Source organism: Pleurodeles waltl, chromosome 1_2 (assembly GCF_031143425.1).
Source record: "Pleurodeles waltl isolate 20211129_DDA chromosome 1_2, aPleWal1.hap1.20221129, whole genome shotgun sequence".
NCBI lineage: Eukaryota > Metazoa > Chordata > Amphibia > Caudata > Salamandridae > Pleurodeles > Pleurodeles waltl.
In genome coordinates this window covers 631900569-631916144 of record NC_090437.1, presented here as the reverse complement: position 1 = coordinate 631916144, position 15576 = coordinate 631900569, and the positions used below count along the sequence as shown (strand labels likewise).

General features: G+C 49.5%; 1 protein-coding gene across 1 annotated transcript in view; it reads left to right on the top strand.

Moving 5' to 3' along the window:
• The window catches only part of EXOSC9 (exosome component 9), a 235145-nt gene that overhangs the window by 160623 nt on the left and 58946 nt on the right, over positions 1 to 15576 (top strand). The window lies entirely within an intron of this gene.

Sequence of the window (15576 nt, the reverse complement as noted above, 5' to 3'; positions counted from 1 at the left end):
CATTTGCTTTACTTGCAATACATTTACAGTGTGATAAATTTGTTAGCAACTTTTTCATATTTGGTTTAGGGAAACCAGCGTGCGTTGAAGACACATTTCACCTTCTTTGTATTGTTGATTCTGTCAAGGAGTCATTCACCTGATAGAGAAGGAGAAAAAAACACTATATTTGACATGAGTTTGGTTTTGTAGCAATTTAATTCTAAGGTGTTGTGTCTTAATAAGAGTTTTAATTTTTATTAGAACAAGTGTGTACATCATAGTTCCAGGACTACCTGAGCATGCCAGATTGGTTTTATTATATCCAAATATGAAAATGTTGTATATCATGTAAATAATTGGAACCAATTTACATATTTTGACTTTACTGTGAAAATATTATATGTCTGACCATTTTGAAAAACACCTTTAATACCCATGTATTAGAATGTACTTGGTAGAATATCTTAACCCCCGAAACCCTCCTCTTTAGGTCTCTGCCACATGTTTTCAATCGGTGGGCTTACAGCCCGCCTTAAGCTTACCATTGGCATGCTTCAGCATCACTCATTTGTTTTGTTGCCATTCGTCATGGCTTGTGAGCGCCATGTCCTTGTCTTTTAGTTTCCCCTCCCCTAGAGCATGGACCAAGTACTTGTCTCTTTCCAGCGCTCCCATTTTTGGAGCTACTTATTTTATTTGTCTTGAAGCACTCCCATAGGAGAGCTTGTGTTTTCAGGCTGTCTCCCCTAACCGTTGCTTCTTTTCCCTTTCACTCATCTAACTCGATCTGTTTCTTTTCTACCCCCCTTCCCTCCACCCTTGTTCGTGTTTGGCTTTTCCCCTGGTGTCTATTTTTTTTTTTTTTTTTTAACAAATAGCGCTGCGTCCTTACCTCTGATCCTGAGCACAGCTGCTCAATACGGTTTCGGCAAAATGAAATGAGAAGAAAATGCTTTAGCTTACGATCAGGCAAGTGTCCAACATTGGCCTCCACACCCCAGGATGAAAGGTTGTTTACTATTTATGACTTTCAGATTTCCAGCGGACATATTAACAGTTGCAAATATTTCTCATGTCTAAAATGTGCTGAACCGGGAAACATTGTCTTCTGCCTACCTGCAGACTCAGCAGCTGATTTGCAGAGTTCTTCTTCATTGGAACATGTGACATAATCTCTTACATTAGACCGGCATGCTAAACACGTCTGTCATGCGCGAACCACGCGTCAAACAAGCATTGCATACTCGCCAAAACCAGAAACCTAGAGGGAAAGTCTGAAAACAGCTCAACAGCCATTGTGCATTTTATAACGATCCCAGTAGATTTTGTGAGGGGGGAAAAATGCTAGTCAGCTTGTCTCTCACTTTGCTACAAGCTGTGTTTCAGGTATTTTGAGTTTCTTTCATATCTAACGTGCATGCCGGCGTTAAATGGAGACACTTCTCATGCGAAACTGGGCCCTTTCCACACCTTTAAAAAAAATATATATATATTGTTTTTAGCCACATTGCCTCTCTATTGCCTCTCTCTCTTAGCAGACTCATTTTTGGTTGCCCACCACATGAAAACCTTTGAATAAAAAAAAATAAAAAAAAGAAGCTGTGAAGTGAAAACCGGATCGCTTTCCTCAGAATAATCCTTTCCTTAGGAAAGGTTCTGATGCTTGGAGGGTTATGAGTGTGTTATTTGGTGGGGGGTGTAAGGAAATGCCTCCTTGGCATGGTTACCCCTTGACTTTTTGCCTTTGCTGATGCCAAGTTATGATTTGAAAGTGTGCTGGGACCTGCTAACCAGGCCCCAGCACCAGTGTTCTTTCCCTAAAATTGTACCTTTGTCTCCACAATTGGCACTACCCTGGCACCCAGGTAAGTCCCTTGTAACTGGTACCCCTGGTACCAAGGGCCCTGATGCCAGGGAAGGTCTCTAAGGGCTGCAGCATATCTTATGCCACCCTGGGGACCCCTCACTCAGCACATGCACACTGCTTGCCAGCTTGTGTGTGCTGGTGGGGAGAAAATGACTAAGTCGACATGGCACTCCACTCAGAGTGCCATGCCAACCTCACACTGCCTATGGCATAGATAAGTCACCCCTCTAGCAGGCCTTACAGCCCTAAGGCAGGGTGCACTATACCACAGGTGAGGGCATAGGTGCATAAGCACTATGCCCCTACAGTGTCTATGCAAAACCTTAGACATTATAAGTGCAGGATAGCCATAAGAGTATATGGTCTGGGAGTCTGTCATACACAAACTCCACAGCACCGTAATGGCTACACTTGAAACTGGGAAGTTTGGTATCAAACTTCTCAGCACAATAAATGCACACTGATGCCAGTGTACATTTTATTGTGAAATACACCCAGAGGGCATCCTAGAGATGCCCCCTGAAAACATACCCTACTTCCAGTGTGGGCTGACTAGTTTTTGCCAGCCTGCCACACACCAGACATGTTGCTGGCCACATGGGGAGAGTGCCTTTGTCACTCTGTGGCCAGGAACAAAGCCTGTACTGGGTGGAGGTGCATCTCACCTCCCCCTGCAGGAACTGTAACACCTGGTGGTGAGGTTCAAAGGCTCACCCCCTTTGTTACAGCGCCACAGGGCATCCCAGCTAGTGGAGATGCCCGCCCCTCCGGCCACTGCCCCCACTTTTGGCGGCAAGGCTGGAGGAGATAAAGAGGAAAACAAGGAGGAGTCACTCCCCAGTCAGGACAGCCCCTAAGGTGCCCTGAGCTGAGGTGACTCTTACTTTTAGAAATCCTTCATCTTGCAGATGGAGGATTCCCCCAAATGGATTAGGGATGTGCCCACCTCCCCACAGGGAGGAGGCTCAAAGAGGGTGTAGCCACCCTCAGGGCCAGTAGCTATTGACTACTGCCCTCCCAGACCTAAACACACCCCTAAATTGAGTATTTAGGGGCTCCCAGAACCGAGGAAGATAGATTCCTGCAACCTAAAGAAGAAGATGGACTGCTGACCTGAAGCTCTGCAGTGAAGACGGAGACGACAACTGATTTGGCCCCAGCCCCACCGGTCTGTCTCCCTACTTTGAAGAAAACTGCAACAGCGACAGCGACGCATCCAACAGGGTCCAGCGACCTCTGAAGCCTCAGAGGACTACCCTGCATCTAAAGGACCAAGAAGCTCCCGAGAACAGCGGCCCTGTTCAAGAAACTGCAACCCTTTGCAACAAAGAAGCAACTTTTAAAGACCACACGTTTCCCGCCGGAAGCGTGAGGCTTTCCACTCAGCACCCGATGCCCCCGGCTAGACCTGCGGAAAACTAACTCTACAGGGAGGACTCCCCGGCGACTGCGAGCCCGTGAGTAGCCAGAGTTGACCCCCCTGATCCCCCACAGCGACGCCTTCAGAGGAAATCCAGAGGCTCCCCCTGACTGCAACTGCCTGCTTCAAGGAACCCGACGCCTGGAAACCACACTGCACCCGCAGCCCCCAGGACCTGAAGGAACCGAACTCCAGTGCAGGAGCGACCCCCAGACGACCCTCTGCCTAGCCCAGGTGGTGCCTACCCCAAGGAGCCCCCCCTGTGCCTGCCTGCTTAGTTGAAGAGACCCCCGGGTCTCCCCATTGATTTCTATTGAAAACCCGACGCCTGTTTGCACTCTGCACCCGGCCGCCTCTGTGCCACTGAGGGTGTACTTTCTGTGCCTGCTTGTGTCCGCCCCCCTCTCCCCCCCCCCCCCCCCCCGCACCCTCTCCCCCCAACCCCCTGGTGCCCTACAAAACCCCCCTGGTCTGCCCTCCGAAGTTGCGGGTACTTACCTGCTGGCAGACTGGAACTGGGGCAACCCTATTTCCATTGAAGCCTATGTGTTTTGGGCACCACTTTGACCTCTGCACCTGACCGGCCCTGATCTGCTGGTGTGGTAACTTTGGGGTTGCCTTGAACCCCCAACGGTGGGCTACCTTGGACTCAACTTTGAACCTTGTAAGTGTTTTACTTACCTGTGAACTTAACATTTACTTACCTCCCCCAGGAACTGTTGATTTTTGCAGTGTCCACTTTAAAATAGCTTATTGCCAAAACTGTACATGCTATTGTGATAATTCAAAGTTCCTAAAGTACCTAAGTGAAATACCTTTCATTTAAAGTATTATTTGTAAATCTTGAACCTGTGGTTCTTAAAATAAACTAAGAAAATATATTTTTCCATACAAAAACCTATTGGCCTGGAATTGTCTTTGAGTGTGTGTTCCTCATTTATTTCCTGTGTGTGTACAACAAATGCTTAACACTACCCTCTGATAAGCCTACTGCTCGACCACACTACCACAAAATAGAGCATTGGAATTATCTCTTTTTGCCACTATCTTACCTCTAAGGGGAACACTTGGACTCTGTGCACACTATTTCCTACTTTGAAATAGTACATACAGAGCCAACTTCCTACAGGGAGTGTCATGGAAAACTTATATTTCCCTATCTTGATTTGTTAAAGATTGAGCTATGTGTTGCCACATATCACTGCCTCCTTTTTAGTTGCTGCAGCTTTGTGGTCACGTGTGTTATGTTCTGAAATAATTCTACTAACTTGTCTTATTGGAACTACACACACTCCGCTCCCCCTTTCTCCTTTCTTCTCCCCTCTTCTCTCCCCTCCTCTCCCCTCTTCTCTCCCCTTGGGACATGCAGTTTCAGTATTCACATAACATTTCTAAAGCGTACGAGTTGCAGCATGAAAAAAATGGTCCTGGCCTTCGTGGTCCTTGTGACATTAGGGATGGCCTGTTGGCAGCCATGTATTTATAATTTCTTAGATCTAAGCAAAACATGCTGAATGCTCAAGTCAAAAAGCTAGGCTTTTACTAGCCTGACAGGTAAATAATTTTATTTAACTGAGCAGCACAAGCACATCTCGATTTATGTTACTAAGTGACTCTATCACCAAAGGCACAATGCTCCAGCCCCAAGCCTTTATTTCAAAACATGATGCATTGAGGTCGTTTTATTTTGATTCCCAGGAATGATCACAATTGGACTCCAACACCAGACTACTACGGTTTGTAAAAAGAAAGCTTAGGACTCCAATCGGGTACTCTGCTAATCTTAAAACAGAAGCAATAAAGTTTGAGAAGTGAGATTGTAGCTAGAACTTAAGTGCTTGAAGTCAAACATAAAAACATCACAGGGTGTCAAATCTTCAGGGGGTGTGGCCAGGCAGCGAATGGAGTGAGAAGGAGGGCTCTGGAGTTCCAGTGATCTCGGCCCCATCCGACTCATCCTGTCCATACTGCCACATAAGGGAAGGAGGGGGTTGCTTCCCGGACCACTGCCATTAAAGGGGGACCCCTCAACTGCAACTGGGGCATGCCGAAAATAAATCCATTTGGGAACCTGGGCCACATGGCAACCTAAAATGGCAGCCGGAGCGAGTCCCAGTGCCGCGGGAGAACCGACACCGTGCAGGTGAGGTGGCACACCCTGGAGGGTGAGGGTGCTCCCTGGCACTTACAGGCAAAACTGAGCTGGCGATGGGGGCTTTGAGCTGGTGCAGGGCTGGACACAAGAGACTGCGGGGAGCCCTACTTCTGACCCCAGAAGAATCTGGCTGCGACCTTAGCTGCCAGGCCAGACGCGCCATGGTGCCCCAACTTGCAGGCGACTGGGACGCACTGAGGATGAGCCCATCTGGTGACCCAGGCTGCGTCCACATAGCCACCTAAAATAGCGCCGGTACCTGGGTGACCCCCAGCACCGCTGGCGAATGGACACCGCTTAAGGGAGACGGCACTTCCTTGAGGGTGAGGATACTCCCTGGTGCTTACATACAAGATTGGGGTAGCGCTGGGGCCCCCGAGCTGGCGTGGAGCCAGGCACACGGATTAAGGTGAGCTAGGCCTCTGACCCCAAAGGAATCAGACAGCAATCTCGGTGGCCAGAGACTCCGTGGCGCCCTGACCTGCGAGTGATTGGTGCCGTCGGCCCGGCCCTGGACCGGCGTAGAAGAGCGCCACTGGAGGGGGGGCTCCGCTGCCCCTCTTTGCTGTATGGTGAAGACGTGACCCAAGACAGGATGGAGTGGTGGCGCTGAGATTGCTGCCGGCAGGCGCGCAGCTTAGGTGGATGCAGCTCCTTGAGGAGTGAACTGACCTGAGGAGGGGTCCTCACTAACCCTCATCATTGATACGGATTTCTACATTAATTGACAATGAGGATGGCATGGCGGTGTCAGAGGTGAGGAGGGGGTGCGCCAGCTTACATTCGAGCAGGGCCTGGGGCCCCATGACCATCAAGTGGAGCAGCAACCACCAGGGCAGCCTCACGGGTCTCGGACACTTAGCTCATCTACCCACACCATCCCCAACCCCCATGCCCTTTCCGGGCACCCCAAGGCAATAGATGGAATAGAGGTGGCAGAAAGGGGGAGTGGAAGGGCCAGGGGGGGGGGGGGGGAGGCATGGTCCCTACCAAGTGGCGGAGGAACCTTGGCCCACAGTTTGCTCCTATGCTTTATGACCACTTGGAGAGGTGAGCCTATGTCACAGGATGACACCGAAAGGGCCTAGACATGTGACCCTAAAAGTTGCTCACCACAGGCACCAAATATTAGGAGGCGTTCAGGCTTGCCTCCTCTTATTGCGGGGGACTAACCACCACTGTGAAGCCCATTGCTTAATTTGAATCTTAGGGCCGCCTGCTTGACTTGCCTCAAACCAGAAGGATCTACGGCGACTTAGACTTAGCGGCGATCGGCTCAGGGGTGCACCATGGGCAAGTACACAAAAAAAGGACAGGGACCACGGGGATCCCAACGCAGAGGGACCACCTGTGGTTGCCCAGAACAAGCGTCGCCAATGATGTTGACAATAGTGCCTTTGACCCCCACACTCAAGGATGTGCTACAGGCCATAGCAGCGTCCAGAGAGGCCCTAGTAGTCAAGATTGATATGATAAGCATTGATTTGGGTCTCTTGCATGACGACTGTAAAGAAATGGCTCCCTGTTGCAGTTACCCCCCACTTTTTGCCTGATACTGATGCTGACTTGACTGAGAAGTGTGCTGGGACCCTGCTAACCAGGCCCCAGCACCAGTGTTCTTTCACCTAAAATGTACAGTTGTTTCCACAATTGGCACAACCCTGGCACCCAGGTAAGTCCCTTGTAACTGGTACCCCTGGTACCAAGGGCCCTGATGCCAGGGAAGGTCTCTAAGAGCTGCAGCATGTCTTATGCCACCCTAGGGATCCCTCACTCAGCACAGACACACTGCTTGCCAGCTTGTGTGTGCTGGTGAGGACAAAACGAGTAAATCAACATGGCACTCCCCTCAGGGTGCCATGCCAACCTCACACTGCCTGTGGCATAGGTAAGTCACCCCTCTAGCAGGCCTTACAGCCCTAAGGCAGGGTGCACTATACCACAGGTGAGGGCATAGGTGCATGAGCACTATGCCCCTACAGTGTCTAAGCAAAACCTTAGACATTGTAAGTGCAGGGTAGCCATAAGAATATATGGTCTGGGAGTCTGTCAAAAACGAACTCCACAGCTCCATAATGGCTACACTGAATGCTGGGAAGTTTAGTATCAAACTTCTCAGAATAATAAACCCACACTGATGCCAGTGTTATTTATTAAAAAATGCACACAGAGGGCATCTTAGAGATACCCCCTGTATTTTATCCAATTGTTCAGTGCAGGACTGACTGGTCTGTGCCAGCCTGCTGCTGAGAGACGAGTGTCTGACCTCATGCGGTGAGAGCCTTTGTGCTCTCTGAGGACAGAAACAAAGCCTGCTCTGGGTGGAGGTGCTTCACACCTCCCCCCCCTGCAGGAACTGTAACACCTAGCAGTGAGCTTCAAAGGCTCAAGCTTCGTGTTACAATGCCCCAGGGCACTCCAGCAAGTGGAGATGCCCGCCCCCTGGACACAGCCCCCACTTTTGGCGGCAAGTCCAGGAGAGAAAAACAAGGAGGAGTCACTGGCCAGTCAGGACAGCCCCCAAGGTGTCCTGAGCTGAGGTGACTCTGACTTTTAGAAATCCTCCATCTTGTAGAAGGAGGATTCCCCCAATAGGGATAGGAATGTGACCCCCTCCCCTTGGGAGGAGGCACAAAGAGGGTGTACCCACCCTCCGGGCTAGTAGCCATTGGCTACTAACCCCCCAGACCTAAACACGCCCTTAAATTTAGTATTTAAGGGCTCCCCTGAACCTAAGAATTTAGATTCCTGAAACCTACAAGAAGAAGACTGCCGAGCTGAAAAACCCCTGCAGAGGAAGAACAGAAGACACCAACTGCTTTGGCCCCAGACTTACCGGCCTGTCTCCTGCCTTCCAAAGAAACCTGCTCCAGCGACGCTTTCCAAGGGACCAGCGACCTCTAAATCCTCTGAGGACTGCCTGACTTCAAGAAAGACAAGAAACTCCTGAGGACAGCGGCACTGCGCCAAAAGAACTGCAACTTTGTTTCAAGGAGCAGATTTAAAGACCCCTGCAACTCCCCGCAAGAAGCGTGAGACTTGCAACACTGCACCCGGCGACCCCGACTCGACTGGTGGAGAACCAACACCTCAGGAAGGACCCTCCGGCGACTCCGAGACCGTGAGTAACCAAAGTTGTCCCCCCTGAGCCCCCACAGCGACGCCTGCAGAGGGAATCCCGAGGCTCCCCCTGACCGCGACTGCCTGAACTCCATTTCCCGCGGCTGGAAAAGACCCTGCACCCGCAGCCCCCAGCACCTAAAGGAACGGAACTCCGGTGCAGGAGTGACCCCCAGGAGGCCCTCTCCCTTGCCCAGGTGGTGGCTACCCCGAGGAGCCCCCCCCTTGCCTGCCTGCAACACTGAAGAGATCCCTTGATCTCTCATTGAAAACCATTGTAAACCCGACGCGTGTTTGCACACTGCACCCGGCCGCCCCCGCGCTGCTGAGGGTGTACTTTTTGTGCTGACTTGTGTCCCCCCCGGTGCCCTACAAAACCCCCCTGGTCTGCCCTCCGAAGACGCGGGTACTTACCTGCTGGCAGACCGGAACCGGGGCACCCCCTTCTCTCCATTGAAGCCTATGTGTTTTGGGCACCTCTTTGACCTTTGCACCTGACCGGCCCTGAGCTGCTGGTGTGATAACTTTGGGGTTGCTCTGAACTCCCAACGGTGGGCTACCTTGGACCCAAACCTGAGACTTGTAAGTGATTTACTTACCTGACAAAACTAACAAAAACTTACCTCCCCCAGGAACTGTGAAAATTGCACTGTGTGTCCACTTTTAAAACAGCTTATTGTGTTTTATGTAAAAAGTATACATGCTAATGTAATGATTCAAAGTTCCTAAAGTACTTACCTGCAATACCTTTCAAATGAGATATTACATGTAGAATTTGAACCTGTGGTTCTTAAAATAAACTAAGAAAATATATTTTTCTATAACAAAACCTATTGGCTGGATTTGTCTCTGAGTGTGTGTTCCTCATTTATTGCCTGTGTGTATGTACAACAAATGCTTAACACTACTCCTTTGATAAGCCTACTGCTCGACCACACTACCACAAAATAGAGCATTAGTATTATCTCTTTTTGCCACTATCTTACCTCTAAGGGGAACCCTTGGACTCTGTGCATACTATTCCTTACTTTGAAATAGTGCATACAGAGCCAACTTCCTACAACGACCATCAGCGCTTGGCGGAGAGGGTCATTGAGAGAGTGTGCACTCTCCTAGATGACCCCTGCAGTGGCGGCAGAGTGTGTACACTCTCCGAGATGACCCCTGCAGTGGCGGCAGTTGGTGGCCGCATGGACTCAGTCGAATCTTGCCTAAAAGCACCAGAGAGCACATGCCGCAATAATATTACAGTAGTGGGGCTACCTGGAAAAATTGAAGCCTTGGACATGGTGCGCTACTTGGAAGACTGGCTCAGGCGCTAAGTGGCCCCGGAGGGCTCGGATGGCTTATCCCTCTTCTTTGCCTTGGAAAGTGCGCACAGGGTCCTGGCTCGGGCATTCCCCCTAGGTGCTCCCCAGAGGGCGGTGGTGGTGTGGCTGCTCCCCTTCAAAAATCAAAACTAAATCTTACAGCACGCTCAACTGCGAGAAAATCTTGTGGTGGAGAATAAGGTGTCAATATTTCCGGACTTCTCTAGAGAGGTGCAACGCCAAAGGGCTACATCAACCTTAAGTGAAGAAGAAACTCCGGGAACTAGGGATAGAGTACTCCATGCAGTTCCCTGCACAACTTTGAGTGGTGACACCAGTGGTACAGTTCTTTTCTACCCCCAGGATGCATGTTCCTGAATGGAGCAGCAGCCTCGCCCGAGCAAGCGACCCAGAACACAAAGGAGAAAGCGGTGACCCCACTCTTGATTGAGACCTTCTGCACTGACTGAATCTCCCATGGAGGAGGAAGCGCATAGGGAACGTCAGAGTGGTTGATGCGGTCGCCTCCCTAGTTGTCCTCGCCTGGTCCATTGTTCCTGTCCCAGGGAGCAATTGAGGAGAGATCAGATTGTGACAGCAAGCCCCTCGTCTTGATACCTCCCAGCATGATCCTACCCGTGGTCACCTGGGGAACTGCAGACAAGCTCATCCAACGAACTATCCCAGCGCCACAACTAACAATTGATCTGAGAGACTGGAGCCAAAAGAGAATTCTGTTTTCACATTGCCCATTGTTGCTAATGCAGTAGATATTCCCTGTAGATAAATCACCATTGCTTTTCTTATAATATGTACCACTGTGGGTCAGATAGGTGCCTGAGATGCCCGGAGCCGAGTGCTGCAGACTGCCGGAACTATCACCCCCCTGCAGACACTGGCCTGAGCATTAGAAGGCATGAACATGTTCGATTGTTGGTTGTTTGAAAGTTTGGGCGAATGGGTCAGACCAGTTGTCATGGGGACTTGTAGTTGGGATGTGTTTATTTTAGATAAAAAAGGGGATTGTTTTATGCTGCATATGCCTGCCGCACACTAGACATGCTTTGACGGGGGTGTCCTTAGGGATGGGCCAGGAGACCCTACAACTATCCATACACCACACTCTATACGCCCGATGGCTACCATGCTAGATTTTAAGGTACTAACATGGAACATTAGAGGGATGCACTCAATGACCAAGCATCACAAGTTATTCTCACATCTCACTAGAAGAGGGATACATATAGCTCTTCTCCAGGAAACCCACCTGGACGCCAAGGAGGGCAATGAACTGTAACACAGATGGAGAGGTCGGGTCTATTGCACTACTTACTCTGCATATGCGCACCAGGGTTTTGGGGTTTTGAGTGATGAGTGGTGTGCCCTTATATGGATCAAACCAGGGGTGCCTTTTCAGAATACCACATCCATCATAGATCCCCTGGGGTGATACGTCATAATCATAGGGAGACTAGATGGGTGGGAGATAGTGATAGGGAATGTCTATAGAAAGGGAATGGGGACTAATAGATTATTGGTCAGCACACCATCCAGAGGGAAGAGATTACTCATTTTTCTCTCCATTACATGACTTGCATGTGCGATTGGACACCTTCTTGTGCTCGCCAGACATTCATGAGCTGACACACCTAACTGAATGCCTGATCAGAACAATCTCGGACCATAACCCATTACTGTTAGGACTTACATGGTTGCACTCCTGACACCCAGTACCCAAATGGCTACCCAGGCCAGACCTATTGGAAGATCAGGTCTTTAAGGACACTATTTGCTCTGACATAACGGCTTACTTTGAGGTAAATGAGGGGTCCACAAGCTTGCGACTGAGTGGAATGAGTTTAAGGCAGTGATTAGAGGGTGATGCATCTCAGCGGCCATGAGTCTGCCACACACTGCTACATGATATAGGGAAAACTGAGCAAGCGCTACAAACACTAGAGCAGAGGCGCACCCATATGACCCAGACCTTCAGATATTGGTCATCGAGGCCTGAGGGAAAGTGGACGTAGAGGTCAAAAGACCACAAGTCTCATGTAGTGCATACACATGCTGATGGCGATCTAGCGAGCTCTGTTTTGGCGTGGCTGGCGAACCCAGCAAAAAGAGGGTCGGTCATAGTTGAATTCCGCAAACCCTTGAGCCACGCAGTCTATCACCAGGCAGAAATTATCAAGAATTTTTCAGTTACTGTGCGGACCTATATACAAGTAAAGTCCAGCATCCATGGCAGACATCCAAGGGTTCTTGTCACATATCACCCTCCCGACATTATCAAATCGAGAGTCGGAGGCCTTAGGACAGGCAGTCACGCTCCCTGAGGTGAGTGTGGCCATCAAAAACATGATGCGGAATAAGACCCCAGGACTGGATGGTCTTCAGTCTAATTTTACTCAACATATATAGCTACATGAAGCCCGAGACTGGTCAGCATGTTTGAGGAGGCTAGGAAAAATGGGACCCTTGTCTCGTCGGCTCAGGAGGCCCTTATCGTTCCTCTCCTGAAACAAGGAAAACTGTCCACTCACGTAACAGCTTATCGACCCTTGTCGATGCTGTTGGAAGATTACAAGATACTTTGCAAAATGCTGGCCACACGCCCTACTACACCTTATCCATTGAGATCGGGCAGGAGTCACCCAGGTTGGCATATGGCCCTTAACATCTATCTGCTATTCTCACTACTTGATGATTACGATAAGAATAGCGCAGTGATTTTCCCTGTAGATTTCGAGAAAGCTTTTGATAGCTTGGAATTACATTACCTATATGAAGTGCTACTTAAGTTTGGCCTTGGAAAGCACTTCGTAGCCTGGACCCAACTGCTCCATACCATGCCGCAAGCAAAGTTAATAATCGGAAAGTTATCAGCTAAAAAGGAACCAGGCAGGCCTGCCCAGTATCCCCCTTCTTTTTGCCCTTGCTGTCAAACCGCTTGCGTGTATGGCTTGAACGGAAACGCCTACAGAGGGTGTGATCATCACATTGCACAGTACGCAGATGATCTCCTGCTATTCTTGGGGGACACAGCGGGTGAACTGGCGAAAGTCCTGTCTCTTCCCTATGACAGCCGACCGATCAGCCCCCCCAGACCTCAGTGATCTGCAGTGGGAGCTGCGCTGCCTAGCTTACCTGGGAGGGCACATTTATCATAATTGAGTGAACCTTATGGAGGGAAATGTAGGGTGGGCACTGCGTGGTCTCCGTAGCAATATGGCCTTTGGGAGAGTCATTGTCCCTCTCAGTGGCAGGGCGGGAGCAAAATGATTGCTCTACCTCAGCTACTTTACTTTGTTACTCTCTGGCTATGGATCCCAGGTGCATTCTTCAAAGAGTTAAATTTGTTGATTGTTGGCTTCCTATGGTGGTCCAGCAGATGAAGGCTGGCAGCTGGATAGAGGCGGGGGCAACCTCCATGGGCACCTTATTCGAAGCAGACACCCTCCTACCATTCAAGGAATTTAGAGCTAGCTAGGACTTACCCCAAGGTCACTTACTCCTTCATAGGGCAGTCACGGAGGCGATCACTAAGCACTGGCGGAAGAGGCGTGAGGAGTCTCCCCATTTGGGTGTCTGTCAATATCTGATAAGTGCTACTGGCACAAAATAAAGCAGTGACATGTCTTTATAGGAGGATACAAGCAGACCTTTGTCAACTCCTTACAGCCCTTAAATGGGAAGAGGACTTGGGTACATTAATTACGGATGAAAATTGGGGGTGGGGGGGACATACTGACCTGCATACCTAAAGTCTCTAGAATAGCAAGTTTAAGCTAATAAACCTGTATGTCTTACACAGGACATACTTAACGCCTCAGCTGCATTTAGGTCTGTTGGAAGCCAGATGCCCACACTGTGAAGAAGCAGCAAAATTGTTTCACATGTTCTTGGTTTGTCCAGCTCTGAGGAAATTCTGGGAATTCGTTGTCAACACGCTAACAGAGGTCATGAACCGTGAAGTTCCCTAAGATCCCAGATATTGTTTTCTCAGTGGTTATTCCCATATGGCTCTGCATAAAGTGTCCAACCAGTTCCATGATGTAGGAAGCTGGCTCTGTAAATACTATATCAAAACAAGATAGTGTGCAGTCCAGGGATTCCCCCAGAGGCTTAGCAGAAGCTAAAGTAGATAATACTAATGCTCTCTTTTGTGGTAGCATGGTTGAGATTTTAGGCTTCTCTCGTAGGGGATTTCCATGTATAGTCATAAGCACTGAATAGTTCCGCGCGCCTGCGGGGACCCCGGAGCACTGTTGTGTAGTATATTCTTAAGTGCAATCATCAGCTCCTTGACAAAAAGGTCTGTGAAAAACACTTAAGAATAACAATGTGCAGCCTATGTGAACAGCTACACAGGCCAAATTGTTAGAAGAAAAAAACAGTTGTAGTGTAAATTTCACGTTTAAACCTCTATTTATTCTATAAATACATAAATAAATACATTCTCATATTTTATTTACACCTCTCATGAGAATAAAACAATGTAGGGCAGTGTAGCCCATAGGCTGCCATTATACAGAATGAAAATAGAGCTGTGCCTTTAAGAAAGTAAAGTCTTCCTGTTTCCCATCATGCACAGCAAAAGGCAGTTGCCTCAGTTCTTTTTTCCGGCTCCTTTCTGACAGGACCCTGAAGCATTGAGCTCTACCTCACAAAATCCTTTTGTGACAGAAATTCATTTAAAATCTTTTGAATTTCATTTTCACTCGACGTTTTTAACATTGAGTGATAATTTTCTGCTTTTTTCTGTTAGATTCTGACAGAATTTTGAGGTTTTTCTACTTCAGAAATGCCTTCACTGTTTGACAAATGTCCTTCTTGTGGCAGAAAAAAGGCCAAAACAGATCCACATCGGGTCTGCATAATTTGCCTTCCATCCAGCCACAAACCGGAGTCGTGTGACATCTGCAAAACCTTCTCCAGAAGGACCCTTCGTGACAGGGAGAAGATCCGACTCCAGGCGAAAGAGGACAGGAGGAAAAGTGGTCATTCTACCACAGAGCGAGGAGAAGGTCAGTCTTCTACCAGGGCTCACACTGGTTCCTCTATAACTCCGACCAGACCGGCTCAAAAACGGCACAGGTCTCCGACGACGTCGAGGGCGTCGACGTCGAGGCAAGGAACGGCGCCAACATGCTCGCCGTCGAGGAGTGGTTCGCCGGCGAGAAAGAGACATCGCTCGCCGTCGACGACGATTTCGCCGTCGAGACGGCGTGGACTTTCGCCGTCGAGATCTGGGTCACCGTCGACACGGCGAGGACGTTCCACGTCGAGGAGATCTGAATCCGGTTCGCCGTCGAAACGGCGAGATCGATCAACGTCGAGGGGTGCTCGACGTCGTAGACGTTCACCGTCATCACGGCGACGTCGAGGGTCGTCGTCGAGAGATTCTCAACGGCGAGAAGAATCGACGGCGAAGGACACTCGCCGTCACCGTACTTCGACGTCGAGGAGTGTGTCGACGTCGAGACAATCAAAAAGACCTAGGAGGGTTTATACAACCTCAGAATCCTCGGCTTCAATCATCCTCCTTCCAGCGTCTCCACAACTCTCTCCTCGACAATCACCATTGCCACAGACGCCGGTAACACCTACGGCGCCTCTTCCGGCTCCGCCTGTAGAGTCTGTTTTGAGGACTCCAACGCGGTCTGTAAGACGTTCGGGACATTCCTCTAGACGCTCTTCTTCCTCTCGACACCGTCAT